General features: G+C 43.9%; 1 long non-coding RNA gene across 2 annotated transcripts in view; it reads left to right on the top strand.

Annotated features, from left to right (window-relative positions):
• Positions 1–22,096, top strand: part of LOC137561515 (uncharacterized) — a 91,223-nt gene that overhangs the window by 12,155 nt on the left and 56,972 nt on the right. Inside the window, exons 2-3 of one of the 2 annotated variants that reach the window (XR_011030035.1) lie at positions 13,331–13,450; positions 19,467–19,585. This is a non-coding gene — a long non-coding RNA (uncharacterized lncRNA). The remainder of the gene's footprint in view (positions 1–13,330; positions 13,451–19,466; positions 19,586–22,096) is intronic. The other variant, XR_011030036.1, reaches the window with a different exon arrangement.

Here is a 22,096-nt window from a genome sequence, read left to right as displayed (position 1 = left end):
CAACCCACATGGATAGAGTGAGAACATTGGAGATGAGAGCGCTGGTGGCCCCTTATATCCCATGAGTGGGACTGACTCGTGACCTACTGTGACTTAGGAGCAGGGATCACAGCAGTCACTATTGCGACTGGACCTCTGCTCCTTGACTGACCTGTCCGTTCTCTCTGCTACCTGGCATCCTTCCCTCCTCCAGGCCACCATGCGTGACACAGAGCCCCACTGGATGTTTACTGGCTAGTCCCACCTCCAGACCTCTTTGAAGTGTCATCCCTCCTCACAGCAGGCCTGTATGTAGGGGTGGGCAAAGCGGGTTGCGCCATAGTATGTAGAGTATCAGCCCCAGCACCATCAATCTGACTTCAACCACTCCTCACAATTCCAGAGTCAGATAGCCCTCATTTTCTCCCACAGCATCCTCAATCGGCTTTCATTCTCTTTTCCCTCTATCCAGTGCTGTAACTTGATCAACCCTTGCTCCCCATCCCTTGCCCCAGCAGCACCTCAATCAGCACTCCCTCTCCAGCCACCAACACAACACCCCAACTAGCTGCCATTTTTAAATAGTTTTTAGTGTATTTTATTCTTTCTGGCGCCTCTATCCTATATCAGTTTATATTTGAAGTGCGATTTCCACAGCCCAGTTATTATCTTGACACCACTGAGCAATGTGGTACAGCCAAACTTCCTCACAGTACAGCCCTCCCCCTCACAGACTGTAAAAGACTGTGCCAGGGCATAACAATGGATGCCTGGGACCCCTGCAAACAAAATGATCCCAGGGCCCCCTGTAGGCCCCTCCCCCAACCAACACCCCCCCACACACACACACCACCCCCAACAGAGTGTGCTATGTGGCTATATTTACTAGATCCAGTCTGCAGAGGCGTAGCAATAGGGGGTGCAGAGGTTGCGACCGCATCAGGGCCCTTGGGCCAGAGGGGCCCCGAAGGACCCTCCCTCAACTACAGTATTTGCTCTCTATTGGTCCTGTGCTCATAATAATCACTTCTATAGATACTTTGAATAGTGGTAATCATTAACAAGCTATTTCCCATCCCCTTCTTGCACCTCTGACACTGTGGTTGTCCTTGGCAGGTTTTGGTGCGCCGTATCAATTGTTATGTATAGAGTGCTTGGGGGCCCCATTGTAAAACTTGCATTGGGGCCCACAGCTCTTTAGCTACGCCACTGCCAGTCTGGAGTGTATTCTCTTCCTTCCGGCAGCTTAAACCACTAACTCTGCATACACGGCCCCCGATGTAACATGAATAAATGGCTCAGACTGCCAGCAGGAAGAGGAGACTCCAAGTAGGATCAGGTAACTATAGACACATGGCTCAAATACATAAATATTATGCTAGGTGCAATAGGTAGGTAGGTAGGTAGGTGGGTGGGAGGAGGACTGGGTCTCAACAAACCACCCCTTCATTATCAGGGCTATTGTTATACCCCTGGACTGTGCAAGGATCACCTAAGCTGATTTCAAACTAAAGTCTAGAAGGGGTTTTTTGACTCTTGATGGTTACTCGTACCCCCTAAGTATCTGTAGGAGCCCAATTGTATGATATCACATTGATGTACAGAATAATGTACACACACACACACACACACACACACACACCCACACACCACACACACACACTTTTTTTTTAAAGTAGTTTTTAGTTTTAGCTATTTTAGGGGGATATCTGTGTGTGCAGGTGACTATTACTGTGCATAATTATTAGGCAACTTAAAGTGAACCTAAAGTCAATAAAAAAAAGATTTACTCACCTGGGGCTTCCCTCAGCCACCTGCAGCCGATCGGTGCCCTCGCAGCTCCGCTCCGATGGTCCAGGACCCGCCGGTGAACACTTCCGGTTTGGCCGTCACCGGCCGACAGGCATGGGAACGCGAGTGATTCTTCGCGTTCTCTGCCTGTATATCGCCCCCTATGCTGGTATTGCGGCCTCCTGCCCACAATAGCAGCATAGGGGGCGATATACAGGCTGGGAACGCGAAGAATCACTCGCGTTCCCATGCCTGTCGGCCGGTGACGGACAAACCGGAAGTGTTCACCGGCGGGTACTAGACCATCGGAGCGGAGCTGCGAGGGCACGAATCGACTGCAGGGGGCTGAGGGAGGCCCCAGGTGAGTAAATCTCATTTTTTTTTCATTGACTTTAGGTTCACTTTAACATAAAACAAATATGCACCCATTTCAATCATTTATTTTTACCAGTGAAACCAATATAACACCTCGGCATTCACAAATATACATTTCTGACATTCAAAAACAAATCAGTGACCAATATAGCCACCTTTCTTTGCAAGGACACTCAAAAGCCTGCCTTCCATGGGTTCTGTCAGTGTTTTGATCTGTTTACCATCAACATTGCGTGCAGCAGCAACCACAGCCTCCCAGACACTGATCAGAGAGGTGTACTGTTTTCCCTCCTTGTAAATCTCACATTTTATGATGGACCACAGGTTCTCAATGGAGTTCAGATCTGGTGAACAAGGAGGCCATGTCATTAGTTTTTCTTCTTTTATACCCTTTCTTGCCAGCCACGCTGTGGAGTACTTGGACGCGTGTGATGGAGCATTGTCCTGCATGAAAATCATGTTTTTCTTGAAGGATGCAGACTTCTTCCTGCACCACTGCTTGAAGAAGGTGTCTTCCAGAAACTGGCAGTAGGACTGGGAGTTGGGCTTGACTCCATCCTCAACCCAAAAAGGCCCCACAAGCTCATTTTTGATGATACCCGCCCAAACCAGTACTCCACTTCCACCTTGCTGGCGTCTGAGTCGAACTGGAGCTCTCTGCCCTTGACCAATCCAGCCACGGGCCCATCCATGTGGCACATCAAGACTCACTCTCATTTCATCAGTCCATAAAACCTTAGAAAAATCAGTCTTGAGATATTTCTTGGCCCAGTCTTGACGTTTCAGCTTGTGTCTTATTCAGTGGTCTTTCAGCCTTTCTTACCTTGGCCATGTCTTTGAGTATTGCACACCTTGCGCTTTTGGGCAGTCCAGTGATGTTGCAGCTCTGAAATATGGCCAAACTGGTGGCAAGTGGCATCTTGGCAGCTGCACGCTTGACTTTTTTCTCAGTTCATGGGCAGTTATTTTGCGCCTTGGTTTTTCCACACGCTTCTTGCGACCCTGTTGACTATTTTGAATGAAACGCTTTATTGTTCGATGATCACGCTTCAGAAGCTTTGCAATTTTAAGAGTGCTGCTTCCGTCTGCAAGATATCTCACTATTTTTGACTTATCTGAGCCTGTCAAGTCCTTCTTTTGACCCATTTTGCCAAAGGAAAGGAAGTTGCCTAATAATTATGCTCACCTAAAATAGCGTGTTGATGTCATTAGACCACACCCCTTCTCATTACAGAGATGCACATCACCTAATATGCTTAATTGGTAGTAGGCTTTCGAGCCTATACAGCTTGGAGTAAGACAACATGCATAAAGAGGATGATGTGGTCAAAATACTCATTTGCCTAATAATTCTCCCTGTACTGTAATAATTCTGCACCCTGCATAAGAGGGACAACAAGCGTGACAGCTGGCAAACCTATATACAGTGGGTTGCAAAAGTATTTGGCCCCCTTGAAGTTTTCCACATTTTGTCATATTACTGCCACAAACATGAATCAATTTTATTGGAATTTCACATGAAAGACTAACACAAAGTGGTGTACACATGAGAAGTGGAATGAAAATCATACATGATTCCAAACATTTTTTTTACAAATAAATAAATGCAAAGTGGTGTGTGCGTAATTATTCGGCCCACTGTAATCTAAATGCAGTCAGTTGCCTATAGCCATTGCCTGATAAGTGTTAATGACCAAATAGAGTGCATCTGTGTGTAATCTAATGTCTACAAATACAGCTGCTCTGTGAGGGCCTCAGAGGTTGTCTAAGAGAATATTGGAAGCAACAACACCGTGAAGTCCAAAGAACACACAAGACAGGTCAGGGATCAAGTTATTGAGAAATTTAAAGAAGGCTTAGGCTACAAAAAGATTTCCAAAGCCTTGAACATTCCATGGAGCACTGTTCAAGCGATCATTCAGAAATGGAAGGAGTATGGCACAACTGTAACCCTACCAAGACAAGGCCACCCACCTAAACTCACAGGACAAACAAGGAGAGCGCTGATCAGACATGCAGTCAAGAGGCCCATGGTGACTCTGGACGAGCTGCAGAGATCTACAGCTCAGGTGGGAGACTCTGTCCATAGGACAACTATTAGTCATGCACTGTACAAAGTTGGCCTTTATGGAAGAGTGGCAAGAAGAAAGGCATTGTTAACAGAAAGCGTAAGAAGTCCCGTTTTCCGCAAGCCATGTGGGGGACACAGCAACCATGTGGAAGAAGGTGCTCTGGTCAGATGAGACCAAAATGGAACTTTTTGGCCAAAATGCAAAAAGCTTTGTGTGGCGGAAAATTAACACTGCACATCACTCTTAACACACCATCCCCACTGTCAAATATGGTGGTGGCAGCATCATGCTCATGGGTTGCATCTCTTCAGCAGGGACAGGGAAGCTGGTCACAGTTGATGGAAAGATGGATGGAGCCAAATACAGGGCAAACTTGGAAGAAAACCTCTTGGAGACTGCAGAAAACCTGAGACTGGGGCGGAAGTTCACCTTCCAGCAGGACAATGACCCTAAACATAAAAGCCAGGACAACAATGGAATGGTTTAAAACAAAACATATCTATGTGTTAGAATGGCCCAGTCAAAGTCCAGATCTAAATCCAATCCAGAATCTGTGGCAAGATCTGAAAACTGCTGTTCACAAACACTGTCCATCTAATCTGACTGAGCTGGAGCTGTTTTGCAAAGAAGAATGGGCAAGGATTTCAGTCTCTAGATGTGCAAAGCTGGTAGAGACATACCCTAAAAGACTGGCAGCTGTAATTGCAGCAAAAGGTGGTTCTACAAAGTATTAACTCAGGGGGCCGAATAATTAAGCACACCCCACTTTGCAGTTATTGATTTGTAAAAAATGTTTGGAATCATGTATGATTTTCGTTCCACTTCTCACATGTACACCACTTTGTATTGGTCTTTCACGTGGAATTCCAATAAAATTGATGCATGTTTGTGGCAGTAATGTGACAAAATGTGGAAAACTTCAAGGGGGCCGAATACTTTTGCAACCCACTGTATATAGGTTTGCCAGCTGTCACGCATATATATATATGGCCCGCTTTCTTGTGTTAATTCAAAGTGCCTGGGATGCTGTAGGTCACAAGCTTCAGCGCCTATAATCAAGCAGATTAGAAGCACTCACACTCATTCCAGGCACTTTGTATTGACCTGCGGAAGCGGGCCAGGACCGATGAAACGTGTTGTCTTATGTACATCAATAAATACTTTTTTCCATTAAACTTGGTTTGTCCTTCTCAGAAGGTAAGACACTTCTCATCCCTACAATAGTTTATTGTTGTTTCCATTCACCAAGGGTGCCTTTACCAGTGTTTCTAGTTACAAAGGATAATCTGGTCCTTTTAGTGGCTCTGTTTATAAGAGTGATTTTTGTATTTGAAGTTTAGAATGAACTGTTAATCTCTGGTAGTGTCTCTGGGCTGCAGCAACGACACAGGTTTCCTGATGTGTGGCTGAACCGCGCTTGCCAAAGTTATCTGAGAAACTGAATTCCAGTTTGCTGGGCAGGCTCTGAACCCCGGGAAACAAGCAACTATCTTGATGACTTCCAAATTTTTCAAAGTCAATATATGAAAATGAGCAAATCAACCGGCTCCGCTCTAGTTAGCAGGCGCAGTATAAAAATAGAGTAAACCGCTATTGATTGCAACCGTGCCATGCCGCGGCAACATTCACAGGGTTGAGATTATTTAAATATTGTAAGTTATTAAACCAATGATTCTTCTCACGTCTGTCTCTGGTTTTCTCTTTCTTCTCCATCCTTGCCAAACAGAATGACGTGCCGCTTTCTGCTCAGTACGAAAAAAGCTAAATCCTCTTTTGAATAATCCGACGGATCACTTTGAGGAATACGTTGGATGTCCAGGACTTAAAAAATAAAAATGGCTTTGACCATTACTCTAAAATGTCATTTATTTTGTTATCATCATTCTTTTACTCTCCAGGGTGCAAGGCTCAGGAGATCTGGCAGTGTTCTGTTTCACAGCAGAGACGGGGTTAATGTTTAGCGCCTCACTCCAGGTACTCTTTCTCCCTCTGCTGGTATCTTCTCCCTTGTCTCCATCCCCCCTCCCTCCCCCCTTCTCCTCCGTGTCTGCAGCGTTTTATTAGCCGTCTGGTAGTGTTGCTCTATAATATTATCCGCCTGCGGGCACATTTCATGTTTCCATTTGCTGCATTTACTAAGTCACAATCCCAAAACAAGATCCAAGGGGTGTCCCCCCTCCCTCCGCTTCTCCAAACTCACCATGAATTATTGAATCGCTTTATTGCATATTTTCTTAAAGAGCCTCCTTCTCCTGGTGCGACGGTAAATATTGCATGAATTTAATTTAAGAGCTGATATTTCATCCTTATCATGCAAAGCAACAGGCATCTCTCGCTGCCGCTTGTCTTGTCTTCCCGGCTTTCTTTTGCAGGTCTTGAGTCCTGTACAATGTGCTCCTTGATATATGGCCCTGGCCTTCCATCACTCAATGCCTTTTATTCCCAGCTAACGTTCAGGGGGATTTATGGGCTCTGGCACTTCTGGGAAACACAGAGGAATGGAGCCCAGTGAGTACAGCCAGGAGCCAAGATGAGTGTCAGGTGTACAATCCAGCCACTGCACACCGGGGATTAAACCAGCAATTAACCTTTTCAACACACCATAGAGCACGGGATTTATATACGGGAAGACACACAGGCACGGGTCCCTGCATCCGCGTAACTGAAATATTTCTCATAGAAAATTCTTAAATCATAATTGTAGAATACATGAAGCACTAAAGAGCAGGCTGGCTGCCACCTTCATCATGGTCATCATCAATCTCTACTGCTTGTGTCTCTGCTGACAATAGCCAGCGTTACAGGAGAAGGCGACTTTGAAATATGTATAATAGAGGAATGTCATAATCTGCTCAAAGCGCAGCAGTCACACGGCCACCTTCAATGCAGGTTTACTAAGCACTGCCAGTGTCAAATCGCTCCCCAAACCTCCGACCTTGACCTCAGAGGGACTGTCGTAAGATGATGATGAATCTCGGTGTGTAGAACGCACTCACGTCTCCAGGCTTCATCATTTTACGCTGATGAACCTGACATGATATAATTCAGAGGAAATGCACGCGTGATGTTATTCATAGTATAATCACATGATTGACTGGGTCAGGCACACCTACTGATGATTTCCCATCTATATGACAGCTTATGTGGAACATTTATTTGTCCTTTTGGTGTTAACGTGATTTTCTAAATGTTATCATACTGTAAACAGGACTGTGAAATCAAAGTAAAGGCTATGTCTAGCCCTGGGCTCATTGCTTCAGTTCTTCATACAGATGACAAATACTGTACAGTGCATTTCAAACATACTACAGAGCTGCTCCAAACTTGTTACTCAGTGCGTGTACATGGGTGCTCCTTATAGAAACGTAGGACAGCCGCTGTGTGTTCTCTGTACAATGCAACTGATAAGCAGTATAAACGGCAAATCACATATTGTAAATATGTGGACTAGACACGTATTTTGCTATTGCCATGTTGTTTGAAATACAAGTGTTGATTAAAATAACACAACTTATGCAGAAGTGTTTAAAATGCTGGAATTAGCTATTTAGTGCTTCATTTTGTTAATATGGATTCTCTAGGACTTGATACATAGTAGATTCACTGAGACTTGGTTTTCTACATTGATTCACTGAGATTTGGTACTTTATATTGATTCACTAAGATTTGGTACTCTTCATTGATTCACTGAGATTTGGTACTCTACATTGATTCACTGAGATTTGGTGCTCTATATTGATTTGGTACTCTACATTGATTCGCTGAGATTTTATACTCTACATCAGGGCTTCCCAACACTGTCCCTCAGGTACTACCAACAATACTTTTTTTTGCAGAAAAGCATTTACAGGTCAGGCTATTTATTATTAGTGTCTTAACAGTGTTAATATAAACTACCTCTGTAGATTTTCACAAAACTGCACTGTTGGTGGTACTTGAGGACAGTGTTGCGAAGCGCTGTTCTAGATTGATTCATTGAGAATTGGCACTCCACATTAATTAATTGAGATTTGTCACTCTACATTGATTCAGTGATGTTTGGCACTCTACATTGAGTCACTGAGATTTGGCACTCCACATTAAGTCACTAAGATTTGATACTTTATAAAGTTCCGACCTATGGTTGGGCCTCTGGCAGCACATTACAATATCTCATTCATAATGGATCTGCAGTATAAACCTACTCTGGCCAACACAGCTGGCCAAGTCAAAGCCAGAGTCATCATTCACTTCTGTGTAGATAATGACAAGATTATAAAAGTTAACAGTGGCTGAAATTTTATTGTTGAAATAACAGGAAACCCAAATTACAGTCATGTTCCTTGAACAGAACATAGGTCTAATTTGAGAGCCCTTAATACTGATAACTATACAGAATGATTCCTCCTTCTATCCATACCTGCACGATGCTAAAAAGGGGCATTGCTAGCCCCAAATATCAGTGGCACGTGCCACAGATCTAATCTAGGGTGCCCCAGATGTCCCCCAAGCAGAGTCAGAGCTGGGGTTCTTCTATGGGGGGCATGCTAGGGGTTGTGGTGCCTCCATGGGAGGCCTGTGGGAGCATGGGAGGGGTCCACTAGAAGGTCAGGAAATGCTATGGAGGGACTGCCAGACAACCTGGCAGCAGGCTAGCCTGCTCAGCGGAAAGCCAGAGTAGATCTGTGGAACCTGATAGTAAGGTTTACCATCAGAGAGCAATCTGCGGGTCCCCTTGTATCACAGGTGCTGCTACCTGTGTAGAACAGTGCTGGATATGGAGACAGAAAGGAGAAGAAAAGTGCACACTGTGATACTAGTAGGTGAGGGCACTAGGCCCTATAGGAAAGGTCTCACCTGGTTGTCGAAGCTGGAGAAACCTATATAGGTTTACCAGCTGTCACGCTTGTGTCCCTCTTATGCCGGGGACCTGGCTTGCACAGATATCCTCACGGTCTTGGATGGTGATCCAGTCGGGATTCCACAGTGGTTATTTAGAACACGCTGCGGTGGGTGTGTAAAAGTTTTTCTGCGTTCTGCTGGTACGAGCCTGATTCCCCGGCAATGAGTGTGGTAAGAGATAAAAACAGCTAGCAAAGCAAAGCGGTGTTAGCCGCAAAGATATGCAAAGGCTGAGTTTAAAAACGTTATTGCGACGCGTTTCCCAGGGGAGCACCCCTGCTTTATCAAGCATAAAGTGAGGATTTCCGTGCAAGCCAGGTCCCCGGCATAAGAGGGACACAAGCGTGACAGCTGGCAAACCTATATAGGTTTTTCCAGCCTCGACAACCAGGTGGGACCTTTCCTATAGGGCCTAGAGCCCTCACCTACTAGTATCACAGTGTGCGCTTTTTTTCTCCTTTCTGTCTCCATAGTTATGCTTAAGTGACACTGCCTATTTATGTAATATGCATCATTTATTTATGTTTTGTATTAATGGAGGGGCTTCATCCAACATTTTTTCTGGGCAGGCCTGCTTAGACCGCTGTTAAGTTCATGTAAATTTTGCCTCGCCAATGACTAGACCCACATTCTGGTGCTCGGCCCCACCCATTTTTCGGCTGGAGTGCACAAAAGTGCCCCGGATCTCTTAGGATCCTATCAATGCCCCTGTGGAGCACAGTACAACTATAACCATCATTTACAACAGAAAACCATTTGTGCAAAATATGATTCATGTGAACCCTTCATGGGAAACAAGCCTCATGTAAATAAAGAATATGCTGCCCTTCTAAATGGGTGGTATACAATTTGGAGATTGCTATATAAAATTACATCAAATTTTGCTCCTTCTATCCACGGCAATATTTTTGCATAGACCTCATAGGCCAAAGCCATGCAGAGAGGTTACTTAAAGGATACCCGAACTGAAATGTGACATAATGAGATAGACAGACATGTGTATGTACAGTGCCTAGCACACAAATAACTATGCTGTGTTCCTTTTTTTTTTTCTCTCTGCCTGAAAGAGTTAAATATCAGGTATCTAAGTGGCTGACTCAGTCCTGACTCAGACAGGAAGTGACTACAGTGTGAACCTCACTGATAAGAAATGCCCATTTTTTTTACCTCTTTTTTTTTTTTTGCTCTCAGAAGCCATTTTCTGCTAGGAAAGTGTTTTATAGTTGAAATTTCTTATCAGTGAGGGTCACACTGTAGTCACTTCCTGTATGAGTCAGGACTGAGTCAGCCACTTGCATATCTTAAATTTAACTCTTTCAGACAGAGAAAGAAAAAACGAACACAGCATAGTTATTTGTGTGCCAGGCACTGTACATACACATGTCTATCTCATTATGTCACATTTCAGTTCGGGTATCCTTTAAGAAAGGAGGCGTAGAGTAACATAAAGACAGCTGGTCCGGCTAACTAAAAATGAAGACTGCATATAAATCAGGAAGGCTTTATATGGGGGTGGAGAGAGGGAGGACTGCACACAGAGAAGGAAAGCCACAAGATGGAGACGTCACATGGAAGAGGTTGCTGCACATAGCATAGACCACCATTTGCTGCAGATGGATCTACATGGAATGGTGGTTGTTTCATATGGGGAGGTTGCAGAACATGGATAGCATGTCATTGATTTGATCAAGTGATTTGTAAGGTTGCTGGTCATGGTCATGTGCTAAACCAGGAAGTGATTACAAAAACTCAGAGCTTTCCAGATTATTCAGTCAGTCAAATTGATCACGTTTCCTCATGAGGTCTCCTAGCCATGGGTAATCTTTACACATTAACAAGGGAGGAGTGAATAGTGGCTGCAAAATCCAACCCACTTATTGGCCCAGGGCCTTTAAAATGGCATTTGGAGCAGATAGAATTGACCCTCCTCCACCCACAACCTCAAATGAATGGGATCTAATAACTAGACCACCGCCAGAGTCCAACTAAAAACTTTTGGAGCCAGAGCTTTCTGTCCTGCTACCCTACCCTGTGGAATGCCTTGCAAAACTTAATCAAGACAGCTCCAACCCTGGATATGTGTAAATCAAAACTGAAAAGCTAACTTTTCCTCCTGTACACAACACTATGTACTGATCTGAGACAAGCTTATTCGCTTTGGGTTCTACAGGAGGAAAGTGCTTTACAAAGGTTTTGTTGTTGTTGTTTGTGTGGACATTGGGTTATACATCTAGAACAGAAGTAAATAAATAATCACTGGTTAAGTTATCGACAACCACTAGAATAAGCCTTATTCAATACACATTGGATCTCTTCCTCGTTTTTACATAGCAGGTCTCCGGGTAGTGAGCAATTATTCTAAACATCTTCCAGTTGTTTCCTGACCTCCGCAATATATTGATCAGCAGCCAGGATTACCAAAACCCAACCTTTGTCTGATTTCTTTATCACCATAGATTTATCACTGTTTATATCCTTCAGCGCCTGCCTCTCTGACCTTCACACGTTATTATCTTTTTTGAATTTCACATCATCCCACTTATTAAACAATTCATTCAATAAGATGTGTTCAGAGGCATCCAGCACAGCATGACTTACAGTATGTGCTCCTTCTTCAGTATTACTGGGATGTCTGGGACCTGTAGTCTCTCAAGGTCAGACTTATTCAGATTATGCAAGCTGTTAACAGGTCTGCTTAAAGGGAACCCGAGGGGAGAGGGATATAGAGGCTGACGTGTTTATTTCATTTTAAATAATGCACATTGCCTGGCAGTCCGGCTGATTCTCTGCCTCTAATACTTAAAGCCATAGACTCCGAACAAGCATGCAGATCAGATTTCTATGACCAATATGACAAGATTGCTGCATGCTTGTTTCAGGCGTGACATTTAGACTTTACTGACCAGAAAGATCAGCAGGACTGCCTGGCAACTGGTATTGTTTTTTTTGTTTGTTTGTTTGTTTTTTCATCTTTTTAGCATGAATTGCCTTCACTGACTGCAACCGCTAGCCATGGCTTACAATAATCGCATATGTCAACAATATGTTGCTGTAAATGGCATATGGAGGCACAGCTCTGCACAGCATATTATCCTGGCCAGTATAACAACAAGGCAGTGAATGCTATTTGATTTAAAGGGGACAAATCTTCACTGAAGTGTAAGCAACTATGTGAGCTAGGACCAACATCGGTTTATGCTGGAGTGTACCGTATTTTTCGGCATATAAGACGCACCTAAGTTTGGAGGGCAAAAATTAGGGAAAAAAATAACTAAACCTAGGTGCGTCTGTGATGCAGGGGCATCTTATGGACCTTTCACCTCCTAAAACTGTCTCTAACCTACTCTATCTACACTACACTATCCCCTGCTGCCCTACCAACTAAGCTACATAGCAATTCACTACACAACACTGCACTAACACACCACTTCACTATCCTGCACTAACACAACACGCCACTTCACTACACTATCCTGCACTAACACAACACACCTCTTCAATACACTTCACTACACTATCCTGCACTAGCACAACACACCACTTCAATACACTTCACTGCACTATACTGCACTAACACAACACACCACACCACTTCAATACACTTCACTACACTATCCAGCACTAACACAACAAACCACTTCAATAGAATAACCACTTCAAACCACTACACTATACTAACACTACAACACCATCAATACTACACATGATCCTGCCGCAGCTCTCCTTTCCCCCTTCTCTCCAGCAGCGATTCTCTTCCCCTCTTGAAGTCAAGTTCAGTAAACCTGCTGCCGCCGCTGGGTCCTCCGCATGGTGTAATGGTTAAGGGCTCTGCCTCTGACACAGGAGACCAGGGTTCGAATCTTGGCTCTGCCTGTTCAGTAAGCCAGCACCTACCTATTCAGTAGGAGACCATAGGCAAGTCTCCCTAACACTGCTACTGCCTATAGAGCGCGTCCTAGTGGCTGCAGCTCTGGCGCTTTGAGTCCCCCAGGAGAAGAGTGCGATATAAATGTTATTTGTCTATTTGTCTTGTCTGTAATGAAACTAAAGATAGGTACATTAGTGACATCACGCATGACGCGACGCACGTGCAGTGAAGACTGGGAAGGAGGCGGCCAGCGAGAAGGACCCAGCGTGTAGTGGCAGGGGGCGGCTTTCCATGAGGTGCATTGAAGGGGATTGCGGATGCGCATAAACTATCGGTAACGTGCCACTAATGTACCTATCTTTAGTTTCATTACAGGAGGAACAGAGGACCCAGTGGCGGCAGCAGCTTCACTGAACTTGACTTCAAGAGGGGAAAGAGAATCGCAGCTGGAGAGAAGGGGTAAAGGAGCGCCACGGCAGGACGGGTAAGCGCTTCCCTGCGCTCTCTGCACCCATTTTTTTTTTTATCTTTGGCATATAAGACGCACCCACTTCCCCCCCCCCCCCCCCCCCCCTGTTTGGGGGAAGAAAAAGTGCGTCTTATATGCCGAAAAATACGGTATATGAAAAAATGCAAAAACTAATTAAAGCCCTGTAATAATATTGTTAGGGATTCCTGGATTTCCCTGTCCATGGAACCAATAATGTGGATGGGATTTGATGCCTTTGTCTACATCCTTAGGCATCATTAAATCCTCCCTATACAGTCAGCATTGCAAACATGATTCAAATATGTCATGTAAGTTGTTTTTATTTCATCTGTCACTTGTCAGGTTGTCTCAAATGCTACTCCCCTAACATGTTCTTCTCAAAAATCTTTGCTCTGTGGGTGGATATACTAAATAATACAACAAACATCTTCAGGAATTGTCTGAAAAGCTGACAAGTCTTGAGATGATGTCTCTCGACTGCTCTCATCCTCTCCTCTGGCCTTTAGAGAAAATGTTTCCCAAGGAAGGCTCTGCCTTTCAAACTGGAAGCTGTTAGATTACAAGCGTTTCAGTATTTGGGATCCCCCCCAAAAATGTAGTTAGAATTAATGTAACACAAATATAATAATGTAATGCAGACAACTACTTAGGCTTCCACTAAGTAAAAGCATAGGATAAACATACAGTCGGTGCGTATAGTACTAGTCCTACTAAAACAATATCTGAAGTATTTTTTGTTTTCCTGCACTGAGAATGGTAAAAAAAAAAAAAAATAAAAAAAATAAAAAGATGTTATCTGTTCGAATTTGTTTTTTAAACAGCCAGTCAAATTTAGCCTGATGTCCTGAAAAGTAAATAGTAAATATCAGTAAAACTGCCTTACCAGTATGCAAACTATTGGCAACACCAGGCACACAAACAAAGAGACAGCTGATATAAACACAAACAAAGCAGCTGTCCAAGGTGCTGGATATGTTCATTTCTGAGGAAATCAAGAAAGAGTGTGCACCTTTATCCTCCCCACCCAGTTAGAGTAGTTGCTGTGAAAACCACAGTGGGAGGATGTTCCTTACAAGACAGGACAACATAGGCCTCAATTCACTAAGATCATGCTGGAGATAAGGCAAGAGAAAACTTGCCATGACACAGTGAGCGAGTTATCTTATCTCTCCATTCCTTAAGTTACCTCCTCTGTAGTTATTTTCACACGCAGTTAACCTCTTGAGGACCGCAGTGCTAAACCCCCCTAGTGACCAGGCCATTTTTAGTAAAATAGGCCACTGCAGCTTTAAGGCCAAGCTTCAGGGTCGCACAACACAAGTGATTAACCCCCCCCCCTTTCTCCCCAACAACAGAGCTCTCTGTTAGTGGGGTCTGATCGCTCCCCCATGTTTTTTTTTGTTTGTGCAAATATTTTTATCGTTGTTTTTTTTTTTATAAAAAAAGTGTTTCTTTAAATATTTTCCCTCCCTCCCCACAGCCGGCCAATCATGGCGATCGACTGTCATAGGCTTCTGCCTATGAGAGCCGATCGCTCTCCAGTGTCCCAGGGGGACAGCCATGTCGCGCGGCTGTCCCCAGTACAGCGCTGATGCCGATCGCAGTGCTGTACATATAAATAGACGGTGATCATGCCGTCTAACAGTCTCCCGAGTGACAATCGCCGCTCGGAGACTGAAGGCGGGGAGGAGCTCCGCCCCTCCAAGCAGGAGATGCGCGTGATCTCCTGCATTAGCTGGCCCCAGGACTTTACGCCGATCGGCGTTAGGTGGTCCTGGGGCTCCCGGCGTGACGAGGTCGGCAGGAGGTTAATTAACAGCCTGTCTTTAACTTTAGAATTCTGGAGTTATTTTAAAGATTGAAGCGTTAACTTTAGGTTTGTCTGAGGTAAAATGTTTCCTGAATACTACATGCCTTATCACCATGGTGATGACTCTAAATACCTTATTAAAGACAGGAGATATGCTTAGTGAATTGAGGCCATAGTCTTCCCTTCCCTACAAAGCAGTATCCTCACTGATAGTGAGCACTGAGTTTTTCAGACACCCATCGGCCTGGTGAAGCTTAAACAATAGGTACCATACTGCAAGCAGCAGAGAAAAACCGGGAGACTGTTAGAGGGCAAGATTGCTGTCTATTTACACAGCGCAGCTCTGCGATCAGCAGCAGCGCTGCACTGGGGACAGCCGTGTGACACTTGGGGTTGAGGACAAAAAGCAGCGGCAGTACACTCAGGTATATTAGATTTTAGTGCAATCACTCTATAATCCATTACATTGCAGAAACATTTTGCATGTGAACTCATTGCTCATACAATTCTATGGGCCTGTGCACAACTCTGCCTTGTGATGAATTGCCTTATTCTAGCTTGCTGCATGCAGGCTTTGAATTAATGTGTATGGTATAACGCACACAGTGTCCATTGCTGTTCACACATACTGTATTGTAATGTTTACATTATGCAACTGCACAGCTTTACACCAAGTAAGTTGCATGGAGAGTGAACTTATTTTGTCCTCAAACTTACCCCAATCTTCACCTAATCAATTTTGTGTGTGCCTCATTCTCCATAACAAGAACAATGACAGTATGATAAGTGTTGTCACCAGTGATTAGAGATGGCCCGAACGGTTCCCGGCGAATGGTTCCCGGCGAATTTCGGTGGTTCGCGTTCGCCCACTAAAGTGAACTTTATGGCGGTTCGCCTCCTATACTACATCATTAGGGTCAACTTTGACCCTCTACATCACAGTCAGCAGGCATATTGTAGCCAATCAGGGTACACTCCCTCCTGGAGCCACTCCCCCACTTATAAAAGACACACACAAATTTGTAGAGGATAAAGTTCCACAGATGCTATCAGTGATATATGAAATAAGGATATATAAAAAATCTATAAAAATATAAATTTTATTGAAATTCCGTCTAAGAATCATGTAATGATTAAAAAACTATGAGATGGCCATCTCCTCACATAGACCCCATGCACACCTTTCACACACATCACTGGCCAGGTAATGATATGAGCTCATATAGCTGTAATGAAGTTGTTCAACACTCGATCACTTGCTGAGGGACAGTCCAGAGCAAAACACTGCAAAAAGGAGAGCACTCCACAGTCCAAAGCAGAGACACAAATAGGCTGGCAAAGACGTAGAAAAGCAGACAGCGTAGCTTCAGGCCATGCATCACACTTAATCAATCATGATCAACATATGGGTATTGCCTGTATCTCACCCTCCTGTGATCCTCGTGTGTCCAGAGATGCAGGCAGCTTATCTGTCAAGATGGTTGACCAGCAGATTGTCAAACTGGTGCGCGTGGAGCTGGCGGTGTCGTAGCTGTTGGTATCCACTGCCGTATCCACTGCCGTGGTGGTGTGCCCAGGGGTGCACGGACACGTGCTGAGGTGCCAGTCCTGGTGTGCTGGAAGGGCTCAGAGGCGCCCGTCAGGTGCTACAAGATGTCCCCCAAAAAGGTGCGGTGGAGCTGGGTGAGTCGGGGGTCCGCGGGAGGAGACGGCGTCTCATACAGGCAAGGCCCTTACATGTTTCGCCGTTCTCACGGCGTCATCAGAAGGCGTGCCTGTGTGTCAGAAGTGCGGAAATAAATCCGCTTGCAGAGCCAATGGGAGCTAAGCGGAAGTGCCCGTCCGGACCGGAAGTGATGCGTGCGGGTCACCGGAGCGAGTGGATGGACAGCAAGCTCTCGCCCTCGCATCACATCGGTCCGTGTTGTGGCACCTCCAAGCTACAATGGCTCTGATCAATCAACTTATAAAAGGCAGACAGCTTCAGGCATTGGACTCACTTGTGTGCCTGCATTAATTAGAGAAGGAAAGCTGCTGCAGACTCTCATAGGGAAAGCTTAGTTAGGCTCTTGTAGGCTTCTTAGCTTGCTCCTTGCTGATTCTTATTGCTAAAAAGCACCCCTCAACAGCTCTTTTGAGAGCTAATCTTGTTCTTGTGATCCAATTTTTTTGTGTGTGTGTGTGTGTGTGTGTGTGTCCCACTGACACTTGTGTTGCATAGACAGCCTTGGTAATTCCTATTGTGTGTGTCACTGCCAGGCCCTGCACATTCAGTGACTACCTGTGTGTGTGACAGGTGCACACCTACTACCTGCTGTTCACTTCAGTGCACCCACTTACCTACAAGAGCGCACTCCGTGTCACTGTGCCTGTCCGGTACCTTTCTGTGTGTGACAGGTACACATTATAATACCCATCACTGCATATACCTACCTTACAGTCACTGTTGTTCTATCAGTGAGCTACCACAGCGCGGTGACCATATGGGCTTGAAAACCGCCACTGCCTGCACTCTTGGTCCCAACCGTTGTCCCACTAGCGACTCCGGTAATCGGGCAACTTCAGCTGAAGTCGCGCTTGTGCACCCCTGGTGCATCATCACGCCAGTTGCAGTAAGTGTCCCGATTTTTGTGAATGAATTAGAATGAGGATTTGTATGAGTGTGCGGAAGTCCATTTTGACTTTGTTGTTTTGCATGCCACACCCCTTTCAGCACCTCCCTATTACATCTGCAAGTGTTTAAATGTCCCAGCTCGAGGTGATGAGTCTGGATTTTGTGTGCTTTTATTTGGGGGGGGGGGGGCTGCTGAGCTGGGGATGGACTGTGGCAATGCAGGTGGAGGTTTCTGAAGAGCTTTATCAGGGTAGGAACACACTAGGCAGAATCTCATATGCGTTTTCCATAGCACATAGTGGAAAACGCATATGCAATTCTACCTAGTGTGTTCCTACCCTCAGACTTTGGAATCATCATTGCGTTCCTGAGGAAGAGGGCGAAGAAACTCCTGAGTCTGAATTATGGCAGATCAGGTAAGTAATTAACTCCTCAATACTTCATCATTAAGACAGAGCCTAACATAACCGGTTCTGTCTTTTATACCGAAGGTACTCTTTAAGTGGTGAGGGCCGTGCTTTCCAGGATCAGTTAAATTTAAAAACTTGGTTAGTAAAAGTAAGAATGAAAAAACTAGATTCCACTTTTCATACATCACATGCAATGATACACCTATCAGTTAGCAGTTAAATTGCCCCTTTGGCCTCCATTATGTGGGCTATGCAATCCCAATGGTAAAACTGACTAAACATAGGTAATAGGTATAAAATTACATATTAAGCTGAGACATTTACAACAATCCTTCTTTGCTGGTAATTATTACACATTTGAGTTGATTAATCCAACTACACATATGAATAGATTTAGAGTGTTACATAATAGGGAAACATTTTGAAACCACAAATTGGAAAGGATATTTCCCGAAGGTTTGAATGAGATCAGTGAAACAAAGCAAGCCTGATTATACAAGTGTGGTGTTGTTTGCCATTTCTATAAAGATCATTTAGGGGCTGAATATTTAATACAAAACTATATGTGTGTGGTTGTTATTTCGTATCATAGGCAGGCCTGGATACAAATAGAACATAATTTGCAGTAGTGTCGTAGCATTGCAATGACCTTTTATGCATTCATATATTTTTAGGGTTAAATGTATAAGGCTCCCTGCACACTGCAAATCCGTTTTGCGATTCCGATTTGCAATTCCGATTTTCCCTGAATACAATCAACAGAAAAATGGAGGAAAAAAATGCAGCTTGCAGTAACGATTAAAAATCGGAATCGGATGTAAAAACCGATTAAAAATCGGAATTGCTTGCAGGGAGCCTAAAACAGTTTCTTACAGTTTTTATATATTTCATATACATACATGCATCTTAATGTTATGATTTGTGAATATTTTTAAAGGCGCTTTTATATTTTACATTGTTTTGTATAAGCCACGCCTGTTTTTCTTCACCGACTTCCTGTCATTCAACGGTGCCTAGCTTCTAGAGAAGAGGAGCCATTTTTTTAATGCCAAATATTGCGTTGCTGAATATATCCTGTAATACCAGTTCATTCTGCCAATCCACCAAGTGTATTCCATTCCATTCTGGATTCAGCTCCAGTGAATTGTTAGTCATTCCATTTTCCTGTCTCCCCAGAACCTAGATGCAGTGAAGTTATTGGCAGAGCAGAGGTTCCTATACCTCTACAGGATGGCCGTATGCAAGCACTGTGAGCTGTATTTTGATACGTATGGGCCATCCAGCATCACATTGGGGTAAGTAGGATTTGAATTTGCTATGGAAATAATTGCTTTGGAGTTACCATTAGATGTGCAGGTATTTTGCAGAATTAGTCTGAATGGATAAGCCTCATTATCAAGAAGAATATAGTGTAAGTCCAACAGTCTCTGTACAAAAAAAAATCCACTCCTAACACTAACCTTTTCTCCAATATTGAAGACCTCTCTTTATTGTAGCTTTCTACCCCCTACCTCTTCTGGCAGAACCCTTCCCTATATACTCACGCCATACCTACCACTACCTTATGTGAGTTCAGCTACAATGTAGTTGAACTCCTAACAATATATGTCAAGCACCAATGACAAAAATGTGACCTTGTGTAACAGTGAAGTGCTCTGCCATCTCATTGCTGACCAGCCATGCCCAAACTGTGCTTGGCTATTCTCCATACCAAAGGGCCGCACCATAAATCTGATCAGCTATCTACAGCACCAAAGAGAAGTGAGAGATTAAAGTCATACTTCCAGCCTTGAAAATATTGCCAATGTCTGGTGAACTATATATTTTCCTCTAAGGATTGCTTTAATTGTGGAACTGCAGCCAGCCTCATAATTCTATGCCGTGTTGAAGGCACAACATGGGTATCTGCTGTCTACATGATGATGATAATGATTCTAAATACTCAACACAGTACTGTGTGAATAATCTACTATATTGGTTTTCAATGCATCTGGGGATTATACTGCTGTGTTAATGCGGTGTATGTATTGGGATAGTGACAGCACTTTTAACAAATGCATATTGCTTCTGTGTGTCTGTGCCAAAGCCTTCTTACTCGAGGGAATACTGGGTGGTGAGAGAAAATTCCTGGGTCTATAAGTTGGTCTAATGTGTCTTGCCTAATGTGAGTACCCCCTGTACATCTGGAGTATAAGGCTGATCTTCCACATTTGTGGACTACATCCATTTTATCTTTGTGATTAAAAATTGTGTAAATATAAACAATCGGAGTCTTGTGTACAAAGTGGGAACATCAAGTTACTAGGGCATTGAATGCAGAAAACGGCAGACATAGCTCGCAGATTTGTAGATTTTTACCTAGATCTCTATTCTTTGAAATCTACCACAGAGGGACCTGGAGATGCCCCCACAAGAATCCAAAAAATCCAAGAATACTTGGTGAGCTTCAAAATGCCCAAAATCAGTGAGCAAACGTTAGAGGAGTGGGGGAAAGAATTTCACGAAGATGAAGTGTTTGCTGCAATTAAATCACTACAACCGAATAAGACTGCTTCTCTGGCGCATATTACAAGGCTTTTAAAAGCATCTTGGTCCCTCACCTGACATCCCTGTTTAATGAGATTTCAGCAGAAAACCCATTAAAAGCAGAAATGTAAGCTGCCCACATTACAGTCATCCCCAAGAAGGGAAAATATGATACAGTCTGTGCTAATTACAGACCTATATCTCTACTAAACGTTGATACCAAACTATTCAGTAAGGTTATCGCAAATAGGCTTGTACAAACGATCCCGTCCCTTATTGGGGGGGGACCAAGTTGGTTTTGTCCCTGGCAGAGAGGCCAGGGACAACACCACTAAAGCCATTACTCTGATTGAATACATCAACAAGCGAAAGGTCGAAGGCCTTCTCCTCTCAGTTGATGCGGAGAAGGCCTTCGACAGAGTAGCATGGGATTATATGAAGGAAGTATTACACTATATTAATGTGGGGCCAATAATGCTGTCAAAAATTCTAGCACTCTATAACTGCCCAACAGCCTAGATAAAGGTGAATGGATGCCTATCTAACTCATTCTCACTAAAAAATGGCACACGCCAAGGCTGCCCGCTATCACCCCTGGTGTTTATTCTGATTCTGGAGCCTTTTATCAGACATATAAACAGAAATGAGAATATTCAGGGTATCAGGGTGGGAGAGTTACATGTTAAAGTGGCAGCTTTTGCAGACGATATTCTATTATTTATCTCCAAACCTAAGATATCTATGAATGCTATAATTGAAGCTTTTTCCGATTATGAATCTATCTCTAATTTTAAAATGAACCTTGCAAAATCTGAAATTCTGAATATCTCGATCTCTGAAGCCCTAGTGAAAGAGCTGAAACGTGCTTTACCTTTCAAATGGAGCAATGGTGTAATTACTTACCTGGGTGTTAGATTATCAAACAATACTGGACTGCTCTTCACGTTGAATTTCCCTAAAATTCAGAATACCATACTTGAGGACCTTAAAAGGTGGGAGGGCTTGACACTGTCTTGGTTCGGGCGTATTGCTGTAGTCAAGATGAACATTCTTCCTCGCATTCTGTATCTATTTCAAGCTGTGCCCATTCACCTTCCTAAACCATTCTTGAAAGGATTGCAGAGCAAATTGGGCCAGTTTATCTGGAATGGCCGTCCCCCCAGAGTTAACAGGCGTATTTTGATCCTACCAAAACAAAAATGCGGTGCAGCAGTCCCTGATCTGGAAAGATCCCACATAGCCTGCATACTAACCAGAATAATTGACTGGTCCTGTCATGA

This window comes from Hyperolius riggenbachi, chromosome 3 (genome assembly GCF_040937935.1).
Source record: "Hyperolius riggenbachi isolate aHypRig1 chromosome 3, aHypRig1.pri, whole genome shotgun sequence".
NCBI lineage: Eukaryota > Metazoa > Chordata > Amphibia > Anura > Hyperoliidae > Hyperolius > Hyperolius riggenbachi.
Note: the sequence above shows the minus strand (reverse complement) of the source record. Positions and strands in the feature narration are given on the sequence as shown.